This window comes from Pistacia vera, unplaced genomic scaffold (genome assembly GCF_008641045.1).
Source record: "Pistacia vera cultivar Batoury unplaced genomic scaffold, PisVer_v2 Contig839, whole genome shotgun sequence".
NCBI lineage: Eukaryota > Viridiplantae > Streptophyta > Magnoliopsida > Sapindales > Anacardiaceae > Pistacia > Pistacia vera.
Genome location: NW_022196711.1, coordinates 73535 through 81620, shown reverse-complemented (window position 1 = coordinate 81620; position 8086 = coordinate 73535). Strand labels below are relative to the sequence as shown.

Sequence of the window (8086 nt, the reverse complement as noted above, 5' to 3'; positions counted from 1 at the left end):
CCCTTATCCTTTCTTTGGATTGCCCCCTTTATACCTTTTTCGGGCTTCCTCAGTGACAAAACGGTTGTCAACTCTCTTTCCTTTGCTCTTACCCTTGTATGGATGCTTAACTTTGGGAGGCATTGTTCACAATAAAAATTCACTCAAAAATTGTACCCCAACAATTCAAACCTAGTTGTTCTACACAACCAATTCAATCCTGCAAAAGCAACCAACACTTCCAAAAATTCGCACTTTACCCCAAAACTATGAATTTTTCAAATCCACACAAACACTCCAAAATTTCACAAACCCACACTCCTCACAATCACTTAATGCACAATCTACTCTTCCTCTAACAAAATCAATGCTCAAAATCACCCAAATTCCACAACTCAATTGCAACAAAAATTTTCAAATCTACAATTAAAAACTTGAAATTGTGCTATAAAAAGCTTTGAGTATTTGAGATCTTACCAATATGAAGGAGTATTCGCCACCAATTGAACCAGAAACAGGCCAGATTGCAAAGCCCCAAATTTTTTATCCAAAAATTTTCGTGAAATTTTCGCGAAAATTGTTGTTGAAATGGGTTGTTTTGGTGTTTATGAGGGTTATGGAGTAAGAAATTTGGTTGGAAAAGCACTAGGAAGGTAAAAGATTGAATTTTGAAAAAATTTCTCTCAAGTGAAAATGAAAAGTTGCTTGAAAAGTGAAAAAGAAGAGTGGGTATTTATAGAAAAGTATCGTCGCCGCGGCGAAGAACAAGCTTCACCGCGACGACGTTCTTCGCGCATGAACCCTAAAAATTACCCAGGCTTTGCCGCGGCGAAGAAAAATTCTTCTCCGGGGTGAAAACTTACAGAGGCCACTCGCCTCGGCGAAGAAAATTTCTTCGCCGCGGCGACAATGCCTTAGAAAATTTTCAAAGATTTTATTCTCCTTTCTTCACCACAGCGAAGACAATTCATTCACCGGGACGAAAACGTCCAGGAGCTCACACAATTTTCAGGTTGCTTCGCCCCGGCAAAGAAAAATCTTTGCCGTGGCGAAGTCTAGGACTTTCACACCGAATTTTTCTTCACAATGCTTCGCCGTGGCGAAGAAAACTTCTTCACCCCGGCGAAGTCTGGAGCATTTTAATTCCTTTCTTTTGCTTAAAACTTCACCTGAAACACCCAAAAACACACACATTAAAAACCATACAAACTCATAATGAATTCAAACAAATTCAAACAACCAAAATGGAAAACAAACAATTAAAAACGCTTGGGTTGCCTCCCAAGAAGCGCTTGTTTATAGTCGATAGCTCGACTCTCTAAATCCTTCAAGTTGGGATGTCAAGCTGGATTGGGATGGATTTGCAACTCATCATCCCAGCTATGTAGGGCTTTAATCTTTGTCCATTTACTGTAAAGGTGCCCTTTTCTTCATGTGACACTTCCACCGCTCCGTATGGGTGAACTTTTGTCACTGTGAACGGTCCGGACCATTTAGACTTAAGTTTTCTGGGGAAAAGCCTAAGTCTAGAATTGAACAACAACACCTTCTACCCTACTTCAAAATCCTTCTTCTGGATATGCTTGTCATGCCACTTTTTTGTCTTCTCCTTGTAAATCCGAGCATTCTCATATGCATCGAGACGAAACTCATCGAGTTCGTTCAAAGTCAATATCTTTTCTTCTCCAGCAGCTTTCAAGTCCATGTTTAGCTGCTTGACAGCCCAATATGCTTTATGCTCGAGTTCTACCGGCAAGTGGCATGCTTTCCCATAAACCATCCTAAATGGAGACATCCCAATCGGAGTCTTAAAAGCGGTTCGGTATGCCCACAACACATCATCCAGCTTCCGTGACCAATCTTTCCTAGATGCATTAACTGTCTTTTCTAAAATCCCCTTTAGTTCTCTATTCGACAGTTCCACTTGGCCGCTCATTTGCAGATGGTAAGGTGTTGCAACTCTATGTGTCACTCCATACTTACTCAACAGTGCATCCATTTGCCCATTGCAAAAATGAGATCCTTCATCACTAATGATTGTTGTACCCCAAACCTTGAGAAAATATTCTCTCACAAACTTAATCACTACCCTAGCATCATTAGTCGGCAATGCAACTGCCTCAACCCACTTTGACACGTAATCCACAGCTACTAAAATATATGTGTTCCCAAAAGAACTTGGGAAGGGACCCATGAAATCAATCCCCCACATATCAAAAAGTTCAACCACTAGGATGTTGTTCAACGACATCTCATCTCTTTTTGAAATATTACCCATCCGTTGACATTGGTCACACTCTTGAATCATTCGGAAGGAATCCTTAAAGAGGGTTGGCCAATTAAACCCTGATTGTAAAACCTTGACTGCTATCCTAGCTCCCCCAAAATGGCCACCTACTTCCTTCTCGTGACAATGCCGTAGAATGTTTTCCATCTCCTCCTCCGGGACACATCTCCGTATCATTTGATCAGTACAGTGTCTGTACAGAAATGGTTCTTCCCAAAAGTAGTACTTCAAATCTGAGAAAAAGTTTCTCTTTTGTTGGTACGTCATACCACTTGGGAGCACCCTTAATGACAAATAGTTTGCAAAATCCGCATACCATGGTGCTTCTTCTACTCTCATCAACTTCTCATCCGGAAATGTTTCTCTAATTGGCATTTCCTCCTCATTTCCCTTGATTGGTCTCTCAATTCTAGACAAGTGATCAGCCACCACATTTTCTGACCCCTTCTTGTCTCAAATTTCCAAATCGAACTCCTGAAGTAGTAAAATCCATCTTATCAGTTGAGGTTTTGCTTCTTGCTTTGCCAATAGGTGCCGGAGTGCTGAATGGTCTGTTTAGACGATCACCTTTGCACCTAACAAGTAAGAACAAAACTTGTCAAAAGAAAAAACTATAGCCAACAATTCTTTTTCGGTGGTGGTGTAATTAAATTGTGCATCAACGAGTGTTTTGCTAGCATACTGAATTACATGCAACACTTTGTTTTTCCTCTGTCCTAAAACTACCCCTAAAGCAAAATCACTAGCATCACACATCAATTCGAAGGGTAGTCCCCAATCGCAAACTGCAATTATAGGTGCAGATACTAATAATCTTTTCAGAGTTAGAAAGGCATGCATGCAATCATCATTAAAGTCAAAAACAACATCTTTATTCAACAAATTGCAAAAGGGTTTAGAAATCTTAGAAAAATCCTTGATGAAGCGTCTGTAAAACCCCGCATGCCCCAAGAAACTTCGGACTGCTTTGACATTTGATGGTGGTGGCAACTTCTCAATCACTTCTGTCTTTGCTCGATCAACTTCTATTCCATCCTTGGAGATCCTATGCCTGAGCATTATTCCCTCTTGGACAATGAAGTAACACTTCTCCCAATTGAGCACCCAGTTCGTCTCCTTACATCGCTACAAAACAAAAGAAAGATTAGTTAGACAGTTATCAAATGATGAACCAAAAACTGAGAAGTCATCCATGAGGACTTCTATAAACCATTCCACCATGTCTCCAAATATTGATATCATGCATCTTTGAAATGTTGCTAGTGCATTGCACAACCCAAAAGGCATCCTTCGGTAAGCAAAGGTGCCGTAGGGGCAAGTGAAGGTCATATTCTCTTGATCCTCAAGAGCGATGGTAATCTGGTTATATCCTGAATACCCATCCAGGAAACAGTAATAAGCATGTCCTGCCAACCTCTCCAACATCTAATCAATGAAAGGTAGTGGAAAATGATACTTCCTTGTCGCCTTATTCAATTTACGGTAATCAATGCATACTTTCCAGCCCGTCATTGTCATCATCCTCGTTGGTATCAACTTATTACTCTCATTCCTTACCACCGTGATACCTCCCTTCTTCGGAACCACTTGTACCGGGCTCACCCATGGGCTATCGGAAATAGGATAAATAATCCCCGCATCTAAGAGTTTCACCACCTCTTTTCTAACCACTTCCTTCATCGAAGGATTCAATCTCCGTTGTGGTTGCGCCCTAGGCTTAAAATAATCCTCCATGAGTATCTTATGCATGCAAAATGATGGCGAGATACCTCTAATGTCCGAAATGGTCCATCCAATTGCTAGTCTATGTTCCCTCAACACCCTAATCAACCGCTCTTCCTCTAATGTACTCAAATCTGAACTAATAATCACCGGAAAAGTTTCTAAGTCTCCAAGATAAACATATTTGAGGTGGGAAGGTAAAAGTTTCAATTCTAGCTTTGGAGCTTCTTCATTTTTTTCCTTCTCCTTCTCTTTGTCAAAATCAAACTCCTCAAATTCTACATCTTGACTCCCATCAATCGGTTGAAGTGCTTCTAACATCCTAGCACAATCATTACTCGCTGACTCTTCTACCTCTACTATTTTTGATTTGGCTATACACGCTTCTAGAGGTAACTGTGGGGTGTTTTCTTCCATAGATTCCTCAACCAATTTGTCCACCACATCTACACTAAAACATGAATCCGTTTCACCCGGAAACTTCATTGCCTCAAAGATATTGAAAGTTACTATTTCATCTTGAACTCTCAATAGTAACTTTCCTTCCTGTACATCAATAATTGCTCTCCCCGTGGCCAAGAATGGTCGGCCCAAAATCAGAGCAATTTCCTTATCCTCTTCCATGTCCAACACCACAAAATCTGCTGGAAAAATTATCTTTCCCACCTTCACCAACACATCCTCTACTATCCCCCTCGGGTGTTTTATTGACCTATCCGCTAATTGCAACGACATGGTCGTTGGCTTCACTTCACCAATTCCCAATCTCCTGAAAACAGAAAATGGCATCAAATTGATACTAGCTCCTAGATCACACAAAACACGATCGAACATAATATCTCCTATAATATAAGGAATAGTAAAACTCCCTGGATCTTTGAGCTTTGGGGGTAACTTCTTCTGGAGGATGGCACTGTACTCCTCTGTGAGCATCACCGTTTCCTCATCTTCTAACTTCCTCTTGTTCGATAAGATGTCCTTAAGAAACTTCGCATAACTCGGCATCTGCTGCAATGCATCTGCGAAAGGAATGTTAATGTGCAATTTTTTAAAAATTTCAATAAACTTTGAAAATTGCTTATCCTGATTCTTTTTCTTCAATCTCTGAGGAGAAAGCACGGGTGGGATGTGATGTGCCAACTCTGGTGGTATCTCGGGGAATGGCAATTTCTCCTTCTTCCTTTGCCTTTCATCCTTTTTCTTTTCCTCCAAACCACTTGGTTTCTCTTCAGCAACTATCTCTTCATCAACTTCCTCATCAGAATCTTCCTTTCCGGTTTGCTCAACCTCCTTGGTAGCTTGCTCTACCTCTTCCAAAACTGTCCCACTTCTCAACATTATGGCATTTGCTTGCTCACGTGGGTTAGTTACTGTATTGCTTGGTAAGGAACCCTGCGGTCTCTCATTAAGCTTTTCGGCTAATTGGCCCATCTGTATCTCAAGATTCCGAATGGACGCCCCTTGATTTCTAAAATTCGTCCTCATCTCATTCATGAATCCCGTGGTCTACTGCATAAATTTCCCAAACATATCTTCCAACTTTGTCACTCTTGGATCTCCTGGTTTATTATTCACCCCTGGTTGGTTATTTGGAACTGTCCTCTGGTTCCATTGATTATTTTGCTGGTTCTGATTTCCCCAAGCCAGATTTGGATGATTTCTCAACCCAAGGTTGTATGTGTTGGAGTACGGGTTGTTTGGTTGTCTCTGATTTCCTGCCAAGTAATTCACTTGCTCCGTTGATGAAGATGACGAAGCAAATGTGTTCCCAACTTGACACTCGCTGCTCACATGGTTTCCTGCATAGAAGTCACAAGTTAGTTGAGGTGCTTGAATAGAATTTACCTGCATAGTTCCCAACTATTTCTGAAGTGCTGTGAGTTGGGCTGAGATGGCTGTAAAGGCATCAACTTCATGAAAACCCGAAAATTTCCTTGGTGTTGCTCTCTCATTTGGTCTTTGATAGTTGTTGCTTGCCAAAACCTCAAGCAACTCATAGGCCTCTTTTGGTGTCTTATTCTGCAAGGCCCCTCCTGAAGCTGCATCCACCATGGTTTGTACATTACCCATCAATCCATTGTAGAATGTTTGGACTTGAAGCCAAACTGGCAAACCATGGTGTGGGCATTTCCTCATTTCCTCATTAACTCTCTCCCAAGCCTCAAACAATGACTCGGACTCATCTTGTAAAAATGATGTGATATCATTTCTAAGTTTTGTTGATTTAGCTGGAGGGAAAAACTTAGTAAGGAATTTCTGTGCTAGATCATTCCAAGTTGTGATAGTTCCCGGTGGTAGTGCCATTAACCACCCCTTGGCTTTATCCCCCAATGAGAATGGGAATAACCTCAACCTAATAGCATCATCCGACACTCCGTTCGACTTGAAGGTGTCATAAATTTCCAAGAAATTTGTAATATGCTGATTCGGATCTTCCTTCAAATCACCATTAAATCTAACCGACTGCTAGATCATCTGGATGATTGTCGGCTTGATCTCGAAGTTGTTGGCTTGCACCGTAGGTCTAGTAATGCTCGACCCACTACCATTCACTATGGGAACTGAAAATTCCCTCAGTGTCCTGTTTTCTGGTTCTGCCATTTCAACAAATATTTCTTCTGCTTCAACAACTGAATCCTCTCTTTCTCTTCTCTCTCTATTATGTCGTCTGACGGTTCTCTCAATCTCAGGATCAACAAGAACCACTGGTTGATGTCTCGTTCTTCGCATAAACTACAAAAACAGAAATGAAGGAAAGTGAGATCACAAACCAACTGAAAATAAAAACAAAAATAAAAACTCCAATCTAGCTAACTATAAAAAGACTCAATGTTAACTTAAAACAAATCCCCGGCAGCGGCGCCAAAAACCTGATGCGTGTTTCCTACAATATGCAATATGTAGCAAGTATACTAATCGCACAAGTAATATAATGATGAGTGAGTATCGTTCCCACGAGGATTGTTAGCTAAGCACTAAGTACTCTACTGTTCTCAAGTTGGAGCAATCGACTTCTTTGGATAATGGGAGCAAGTTTAATTAAAGAAACAAAATCTGAAATAACTGACTAAAATTTAACTATGAAATGCGAGATAAACAAAAAAAAAAAAATACGGATAAAATCAATTCAATTAAAAAGGGTAGGGTTTTGACTTCATTCGGACTTTATGGGTTAAACCTAAAAATTAAACTACATTCACATTCATATGCATTAGTTGTAAATTGAACTCACTAAGGTGTTAAACATACCTTCTCAGGCTATGTTTCCTATTCTTCCTTATTAACTTTCCGCACCCAACAATTTGAAAGTTAACAATTCCAAACTCATTAAGCATAAGAATCCTACAATGATTTCATTAATTCTTGAATCTATCTCTAGCATCCACTACTATAATGGTGATTACCCAAGAAGCTTAACATGATTCATTTCTCAATCTCATCATGTTCATCACATAAAGCATTAAAACTCAGAGCAACACACAATCAAAGCATAGTCATATGAACATAAAACAATCAATCACTTAACCCATTAAAATCCGAATTACAATCAAAACCCTAACCCAAAATGGGTTAGTTCATAGCTAAATCAACACTAAAAATAAGAAAAATGACAATATTCAAGTTCAACATAATGAAAAGTAAGAGAAAGGACAAGAAATCTCCCCAAATGATGAATCCCTTGGTTCAAAATCGAATCTTCACCCTTCTAATCGCTAAATCTCTCCAAGCTTAATCAAAGAAATTGTAAAAGCTGCTAAACCTCCTTCCTAGATGACCCCGGGCAAAAAGGTTAAGTGTTTCTTTTATACCTCCCCTAAAATCCTAAGAAAAACACGCACAAAGTAAAACTGTGAGTTTCACAAAACTGGAATTTACGACCATCGCCGCAGTGAAGAAGAAATTTCGCCGTGGCGAAGAACCAAACAGATCTGGTGCGTGACTAGCTCACTTTGCCGTGGCGAAGCTTCCTGAAAAGTTATGAAATTACAGAACTGTCACTCTGCTTGCATCTTCGCTTGATTTTTCGATTCTTGGTGCTCTCCCTTTGGAACAAGCCTCATTGTGCTTTATCCTGCTTCAGAACTCTCCTAACTTCTG

The 8086-nt window shown here is 40.1% G+C and overlaps 1 non-coding gene across 1 annotated transcript; it reads left to right on the top strand.

Annotated features, from left to right (window-relative positions):
• Positions 1-6098: 6098 nt before the first annotated feature.
• Positions 6099-6205, top strand: LOC116118226. Its single transcript, XR_004126124.1, has one exon. It is a non-coding gene; the product is annotated as a small nucleolar RNA R71 (small nucleolar RNA).
• The last annotated feature ends 1881 nt before the right edge of the window (positions 6206-8086 follow it).